A 9,472-nucleotide genomic window follows, 5' to 3' on the forward strand; every position below is an offset into this window, starting at 1 on the left:
CTTGCAGAATCCTCAGTCAGATTCATTACAATCAGTGATGTTTCTACAAGTGTCTGCTTTTTACCCAGTATGTGGGTATTAGAGCCTATAAAAAGTAAGTAGATACATTAAAGTAGTTACCTTAGATACTCTATAGTTAACAAATCTTTTACATTCTGGCATCTTTTCTTTTTAATTCCCAGCAGTGTTAAAAAAAATTTTTTTTTTAAATCTCTGGCTACCTGGAAGAAGTCAGCAGGCACGATAGCTGCTGGAGACCAATAGACCAAATGTACCATGACATATGGAAAACAGTCGGGCTACAAATGGAATTGAACAAATTAAATGAGCTGTTTAGAAAACTCATTTTCAAGTATTAGGGACATCTTAAGTAATAGAGGGGTCTCCCAGTCAGGACACTCAGCTATAAGTGAGACAAAAGCACTTGACTTGATCTGGTGAACCTGGGACATTTGTATGTTATATAGACAGACAATTTATTTATTTTTGGGGACTATGCAATGCCTCATTTGCCCTGCAATGGTTCTGCAGGGGAACTGACCACTTTATTCCCTATTCCCAGATTAGGTAGGGGGCCCAACAGGAGAAAAACGTATCCTCAGGGGACCTTTTCAACAAATCATCTACTCACCATTGTGATGTGTTGGGTAAATCCATACTGTATGACCTAACTGTTGTTTCCTTTTGGTCAAATGAAAAATAGGCAAATAAAATAAATAAAAATTGGAGAGTGGTTGTAGACTGGTATAAATACACATTACTTCAATAAGTAGTTTGGGTGTACTTGCGAAAATCATGTAAGTGACAACAAAAATATAACCCTGCCCCACCTAGTTTACACATAGGCCTACCATAAACAATATAGTAAATAGAGAAGACTGAAATTATGTCATAATAATAATACACATATACCCTGATGTAATGTGAAGAGTGTAATAAGCATTTATTAGATTCAGACGTTTATCTGCCTGAAGCCGATGAGCATTAACTTGTAGGCTTCTAGTGGGATTTATCTCCTGACATCTTATCACGGTGTTGAGTTACGGTTTTGAGTGCATTAAGTGGACTTAATCACAAACATGGCCCTATACAGAGTTTATCTATGGGTCTGAACAGGCAAACGATGTGAGAGGGTCCAGAACATTATGCAAGTAAAGTCAGGCTTGTTCTGAAAATACATATGTTGCATATTCAGTTAATTGTAGATAATTAGCAGCATCTAAACTAAGAATAACAACCTGTTTGTCCAGTTTCCCAGTACTGTATATTCTGGCATTAGAGTAAATCACTGCCTTTGTGCTTACAGCTCAGGCTGTATTCGTTCGTAGGTCAGTGTGTCGTCTTTTTCTTACCAGCTCTACCATGAAAGAACTTCTCAAAAGATTTCTTTCCAGTGAAATGCCTTCTCCCAATCCCTTCTGTTAAAAAGCCCTTGCTGTTCCTAACAGGGAATTCCTGAATTCTATTGTATACTGGTCAGGAATCACAGGCTTACATTTTAGGGAAGTGGAGTGAAAAACTGTGTATCCAGCACACATGTGTATTGATATGCATTCAAATTGCATCACATGAAAAAGACATTAAAAAGGCATCTTAGATACAGGAAAAATTTAAGATTGACTTTTTTTTTCATAATCACTCACATGTTTCTCTCGTGTCTAATGTGCAAGTTTCATCAACTTTGTGTGCTGGATATATTACATTTTTCATCTTTGGAGGATTTGGAATCCGTAGGTGAGACAGTTAGAACTGTTGTCTTATTTAGATTTTAAGGACTATTATTGCAGACAAGAATGACTTGCATCAGTATTAGGCAAACCTTAGTAGACAGCAGAGCCCACTGGGCTTAGAAATCCCATGGCCATATAAATATTCATTCTCATTGCCTTACAAGAAAAAACCCAAACAACCCTACAGATTGCTTTTTTAACTCAATAAAGTGGGCATATCCATGGGTTCTTTTCTCAAAACTCTACAGATTTGCTTTTAACAACTACAGCAAAATGCAGTTTTTTCTGCACAAATCTTTAAATGGTCAGAAAAATCCACCATAATTGTGTAGATAGGCAAAATGAATGTGCGTTTTTATAATTTTTATGTCAATAGTTTAAAGTGTACCTGTGTCTTCAGAACACATGTTCTAGAGACAATTTTTCAAGGTGTAAGAAAAACACGAATAGAACAGCTGGAATACAACGAAAATACAAAAAGGGGCAGAACACATTCACTTCATGTGCATGCAAGCAAATAATAAAGCCATCGAGGGGGATAAAGGACATGCAAAATATAAGAGGATTATAAAAAGGAAGACACCAAAATTAACCCACTACACGGAGGCCTAAGAAGGCAATGTACCAGTCAGATTGCTTTGATACATCTCCCCAAATGTATTTACAAATTTACACATGTACCTTCCAGTCACGAGAGTACACACTCTTTGAATTTTATGCTTTTATATGACATCTGGTCCCTGGGTGGTCTTAAAATTAGGTAACTACAGCATCATATGAACAACAACACACAACAGATTCCACAATGTCATTTATTTAACAAAAATAAAGCCAAATAAAAAAGCTGTATATAAAAACGTAAGTATAACACATCCGTCAATAGCTTGTAGAACCACCTATAGCAGCAGTGACTTAATATAATGTTTTCTGCGTGATTTTATCAGTCTCTGAAATCATTTTGGAGGAATTCTGGCCCACTCTTCTTTAAAACATTGCATCAATTTGAGTTTTGTGCACATTCGTATATACACAGCTCTATGCCGAAGCATTTCATTTGTATTGAGGTCTAGCGTTTGACTGGCCCATCACAACATCTTGGTTCTTTTATTTCTTTCAGCAGTTCTGTTGTAGATTTGTTTGTGAGCTTGGGTTCATTGTCCTGTTGATCCACTATCGGCCCAACATTAGCTGTTGGATAGAGGGCTTCACATTTGACTCTAGAATATTTTGGTACACAGAGGAGATCACGATTAACTAATGGGGTTTCATAATGATCTACTTTCCACAACAAACTTAATATCTTGTTAGGTTGCATAAAATGAAATATTTGCCACTAAAAAATATGGAGACTTGACCTTATTCCCTTGTCTCTGCCTTCTTTTAATGCTATTTCTTTTGTATATGAAAATCCTTGTTGTGGGTGGAGCTTCTTTGTCACATGATCTGATTTGAACTTCATTATTGCAGCTGCTCATTCCCATGCTGCATTTATCAGGAGAATTTTATATGCATAATGGTAAAGTTATCTCTTCTCTCCTCCCAGAATGCAGTGTTATTCATTATTATAATACCCTCCCCCTTCCCTCCTGCCAAGTGACTTTATTGTTATGGACTGTAATATAGATGGCTATAACATTATATGAGCAGGGCCGGTATTAAGGGGGGGGGGGGGCAACCTGGGGAGTTGCCCAGGGCCCCCATCCAAAAGAGGGCCCCCTAAATATATTTACAGCTATACTCGCAATACTGTATTTTGCTGCAATTTTCTGTAAAACCACTGCGTTTTTGATCAAATCGCGGCAAAATAAAGTCAGGGCTGGATCTGTCTTTTTCCAGGCCCTGGCAGGGCCAATTACAACCCTGAGTGGCAGCAGCTATAAGACCCATGGACGCACTTACATCCCTTTGCTCTACGGCCACAGGCTGGAGCGCGTTGATGTCACAGGTCTGACGCAGGCAGCAGGATGTAACCAGTTAATTGCACCCTCTGTGTCAGATCTCAGAGGTCACCTGCGTGCTCCACCTGTCTCATAGGCTGCAGGTGTAAACCAGCCTGTGGGGAGACACGAAGAGAGGAGTGCTGAGGAGAGCCTGCAGAGCAAGAGGGAGATGACAACTCTTCTCCCTCTGCTCGTTACATGTTAGGTGAGGACGGCCCCCTCCCCCAAAACGAGCTGCACTGCAGGTAGTGACAGTGATGAATGTAAGTACTTGTCACTGTCTGCCTGTGATTAAATGTAAGAACATTTTACTTATGGGGAGGGGAGGACACTCTGACAGCCTTTCTAGTACTACTACTCCCATCAGCCTGCTGCATTAGGCTGAGTCTATTAGCCCAACATGAGCTACAGTACAGCAGAGAGTTATGTTAGTGTTGCTTGAAAGAGTGTAAATGTACAATATAAACTACAACTCCCAGTGTGGTCTTTCTGTGTGGCCTATGTAATTACCACATCCCTTTAAGGCTGGGGGAGGGAGCACAGACAGGGAAACCACACTGGGAGTCCTATGTTGTATAATAAAATGTACCTCTACAGTCCTTTTTAACATATGACTTTGGTGCAGCACTGCATGATATTCATTTGTCTATATATGATTTATATAGCTGTATATCGCTGTGCCGTGTAAGAAGAAGTTACCACTGCGTCTCCATAGGTCCCATCTCCAGTGATGAGACCCAGTGCCGTAGAATTACATTATGCTGGTTCTCATCACTGGAGATGGGTCCTATAGAGACACAGTGGGAACCTCTTCTTACACGGCACAGCAATATACAGCAGAAAGCATCCAGGAGAAAAGCTTACCTTTAGGCTTTTTAGGTGCTGATTTTAAAATATAACATATTTAGATGCATGCACAGTATCATAGTCATATGTGAAAAAGAACTCAAGAGATACATTTTAACACTCTGAAATGCAAAGTTAACTTGTGGCTCTGCTGCGCTTTAACTTCTGTGGGATTAATAGACTCAGCATTACCCACTTGGCTTCTGTGAGAATTAAGTGCACTACCAAGTTGGTGCCAGCTGGCTGACTTTTATGGGTGCTCTCTGATATAGAGGTTCCCTGGCTGACTTTTATGGGTGCTCTCTGATATAGAGGTTCCCTGGCTGACTTTTATGGGTGTTCTCTGATATAGAGGTTCCCTGGCTGACTTATGGGTGCTCTCTGATATAGAGGTTCCCTGGCTGACTTTTATGGGTGTTCTCTGATATAGAGGTTCCCTGGCTGACTATTATGGGTACTCTCTGGTATAGAGGTTCCCTGGATGTATTGCTGTGTGGAAATGTATCATTTAGTTTTCTTTTTTGCAAACTCAGAGGTTTTGTAGTCATCATGGGGGTTTGGGGTGGAGTGTGAAGATGGGAAAAGAAAATAACTCTTGAGGGAGTATTAACACTAACCGTATCCTGCGCATATTTGATCCACATAATTTGAAGCTGCAGATTTCAATGTAAACTGATTGAACACAGCTTCAAATCTGCATTTTTAAATCCTGTGTATCAAACATGCGCAGGATACTGTACATGTGAATAGACCCTAACAGAGAAGATTATTCTGCTCCTGAATTTGTCTGATCAGAAATATATTAATTTATCCAGCACTGATTGTTGTGACATTCTACAGGCCACCATGTGCTATCTGATATTGATATATTGTATGTGTATCAAGTCTCAGTATGGTGGCAATATTGGTATTCTTATAGTTGTTTTTACCTGAATCACTGAATGGTGGCGTTATTTAGTCATGGCATGGTGGTGTTATATACGGTAGTCTTGGTGTGATTTATATGGAGCACAGGGGGCTTAAAGGGATTATCCAGATGGAGGGTTTTGTTTTTCTAGAAGCATGCCCATTCTACATTATATATGAAAACAAATTTACATACCCCTGCGCTCCCGCAGTGCCTCGGATGTCCCGCTCTGGTCCCTGGCTACAATACTCTTCCTATGTATACTGGTATTAGTGGTAACATTGGTCTCAGTATACAGGATTTAGACAGTGTATATTATATATATATATATATATATATATATATATATATATATATATATATATACACACACACAGAAAAAAAGAGGAATACGTCTGTGTCCCGATGCCAGTGGCTGTATGGCTAATTTGCTATTTTTTCCAGGGCTGGCTTTTATTCCCAGTCCAGCCCTGAATACAGTAGTGAGAATACAGCCCGAAAGCTGTCCGGGCTGCACAGAGCCCATAGAAAGCACGCACACTTACTTTGGATCTTTTAGGACTTTGGTGACATCATCAGGACTCTAAGCCAATAGGAGTCATCCTAGGTCTTGGAAGATACTGTACATAGTAACTGTCTATGGGTTCTACAAACATAGGATAGAAGAGTAGAAGGTAACAGGGGAAAGGATGGGTGGGGGCTACCATAGGGAGCAGTGTATAGTTAGACCTTAGAAATGGGGAGTGGGGTGTGATTTAATATTTTAACCCCTCAGGACACAGCCAGGTTTTATTTGAGCATTTTCGTTTTTTCTTCCTCATTTTCTGAGAGTCATAACTCTTATCTTTCCATCCACAGACCCATATGAGGCTTTTTTTTTTTACCAATTGTACTTTGTAATGATATTGACTATATTGAACAAACTACCCTAGGGTAGTAAGGGGCCAAATTCAAACTCAATAACTAAACCCAAGGCCGAAGCCCGGGGTGTAAACCCCTATTGCTTACCCCTTAAAAATTAGCTTTTATTATTTATGGTTAAAAAATAATTCCCACAACAAAAAGATTAAAACTGACAGCCATGTGATCCAAATATAGCAGTAGGTGCATTAAATAGGATCAATGTCCTCTCGAGTACTAGGTAGCCCTGCAGTGGCTGCCTATTCAGGGGATCACTCTGGTGTCGCTTAAAAGATACACACAATTGCCGCCTCTACATGTTTCGCCGCCTCCGCGGCTTTCTCAAGAGGCAATGGTGTCAATGGCATGTAGAGGCGTAACATGTAGAGGCGGCAATTGTGTGTATCTTTTAAGCGACACCAGAGTGATCCCCTGAATAGGCAGCCACTGCAGGGCTACCTAGTACTCGAGAGGACATTGATCCTATTTAATGCACCTACTGCTATATTTGGATCACATGGTTGTCAGTTTTAATCTTTTTGTTGTGGGAATTATTTTTTAACCATAAATAATAAAAGCAAATTTTTAAGGGGTAAGCAATAGGGGTTTACACCCCGGGCTTCGGCCTTGCGTTTAGTTATTGAGTTTGTAATGATATTGCTCATTTTTCCATAAAATGTACAGCGACCCCAAAAAAATATTATTTTGTGGGTAAATTAAAAATAATACCACAATTTTGCAGCCTTTGGGGGGACATCATTTTTATGCAGTACACTTTACATTAAAAAGTCCATATTTTCTTTATTCTGTAGGTCAACACAAATAAAATTGCCCTATTCTGACCCCTATAACTTTATATTTTTTCCATATACGGATATGTATGAGGGTTGTTTTTTTTTGCACTGTTATTTGTAGTTTTTATTGGTTTCACTTTTGCGTATATATGTGACTTTTGATCACTTTTTATTTCATTTTCTGAAATAAATGATGTGACCAAAAAGCAGCAATTTGAGGTTGTTTGTTTCACTATGTATACACTGTTCACTTTACGGGATCATCAACATTATGTATTATTTTAATCATGTACCAAAAGCCAGAAGAAGACCAGGACCGGAGGACGAGACTGCGATATTGGCGGCGGTGAAAAGTTTAAAGTATATAATTTTTATTCTCTGGCAGCCCGGACATAGTGGATAACATTTATTTTACTGAAGTTAGCAGCCGGGTTTCCATTGGGGAAAAACCACTGCGGGTTACGCTTTCATTCATTTCAAAGGGTCTGCAAATCTGCCATTATTGCGGACTGTCCATTTGCCTAAACAAGTGGATGGTAGCATAACTCGCAATGGAAACCTACTGCTTGTTACGAACATGTGAACGTTCTCTTAAACACAGAATATATTAATAGATCTTGAATTTGAACCCTATGATAAGTTTGTGTTATAGCCTTAGATGCTTTTCCCCTCATCTGGATCTCAGGCCGTATTCACATGATGCATGATCAGTAGCCTAGTGCTGTGTATTCTGTATCACAAAACAGAGAAAACTAGGAAAATCTTTGGTCATGCAATTTGGGGGCCCCATTTTAATTTTGCCCACACTCTAAAACCGGCCCTGTATATGAGGTATATTTACCTCATCCTGGACAGTGAATATTAGGTCAGACTCCCTCATGCATATTTACTGCAGTAAATGATGTACATCTAGAAGCCAGTGTAGAAGATGTATGCTGCACTCTATGTGGCTGTATATTCATTGTGTGTGAGGAAAATTGAACAACTGAGCATGCCTGACCAGAAGAGAGCCCCCAACCTTTATTGGTAGAGCTGCCTTTTCAAAAACTGTTCATTTCTAATAATAACGTGTATTTGCAAATATGTTTAATATTACATAATGCATCAGTTTAGACATTTATATTTATGGTAAAACCCCTTTAATGACTTCAAGTTACCCATGTCTTGAGGCTGCAAAACAAATCCATCATCCCACTACCACTGTGCTTGACAGTTTGTATGAGGTGTTTTTGTATGATGTGCTGTGTATAACTATATACAGGTTGCGCTGTGCATTATGGAAAAACATCTTCACTTTGGTCTCATCAAATCTTGTGGTTTGTTCAGAGGCAACTTTACTAACTTTCAAATTTTACTGTCATAAACGTTTAAACATTTAACATGCAAACTAAAACCTGTAGAATATGCGATGTAGCTCCTTATTTTTTTTTTTTGCAATATCTCTTCGCATCTCTCTGCTGACTGTTTGTCATATGCATATATGCTGTTTAAAATGTTTACTTGTAACCCAGTGGATTGGCATTCTGGATTTCTGTTAAGTACTGTATTAAGTCTATGGTATTGCATTTGATTCCTTTAAAAAACCATAATAAAAACTTGTAAACCATAGAGGGTGTACGTACTTTTTGTCATGACTGTATATCATGTATATAAACTATTATATGCCTAATACAACTAAAGCATTGACTGTATCAAACTATATAATGTTTAGAAGTGCACTATATCACCCCTTACATACTGCTTCTTGCCCATTCCCTTCATCAGGGTAAAGGGTACCAAGTCGGACCTGGTAAGTATAGCTCCCTGCCAAAGAAACTACTTATGGGGTCGTAGGGGGGTTGGTTGGGTGGAGGATTTTACTTTACGACTTCATCCCTGGGGGTAAAAACGTTCCCTGGGGATGGTGAGGAAAAAGATTTAACCATATATAACGAGTTGCCAAGGTAGAATGTATTGCTTGGTTCCCTTTAAACCTAGGGGCCATGTATGTCCAGCTTTATTCATTAGCACGTTCAAGTACAAAAATGTACACAATCTCTTATGTTATGAGAACTTTGGATTACCAAAAATGTATCCCCTATCCAAAGCATAGCGAATAAGTGTCTAATTGTGGGGGGGTCCAACCAATCAGACCCCCCATGATCTCCTTTACAGCGCCCCAGCTCTCTGATACGCTTTCTCTTTATGCATCTCTATGGGAGAGTAGGAGATCTTCAGCTCATCCATAGTAGTGCATGGAGGGGGGCGTGTTGACCACCGCTTTGTGCTGTGGTGGACACAGCTCTATTCATGCAGAGAGCCAGGGCACCATGCAGATCGTGGGGGTCGAAGCAGTTGAAAATCTTAGTAAACCGG

Source organism: Hyla sarda, chromosome 6, assembly GCF_029499605.1.
Source record: "Hyla sarda isolate aHylSar1 chromosome 6, aHylSar1.hap1, whole genome shotgun sequence".
NCBI classification, from domain to species: Eukaryota; Metazoa; Chordata; class Amphibia; order Anura; family Hylidae; genus Hyla; species Hyla sarda.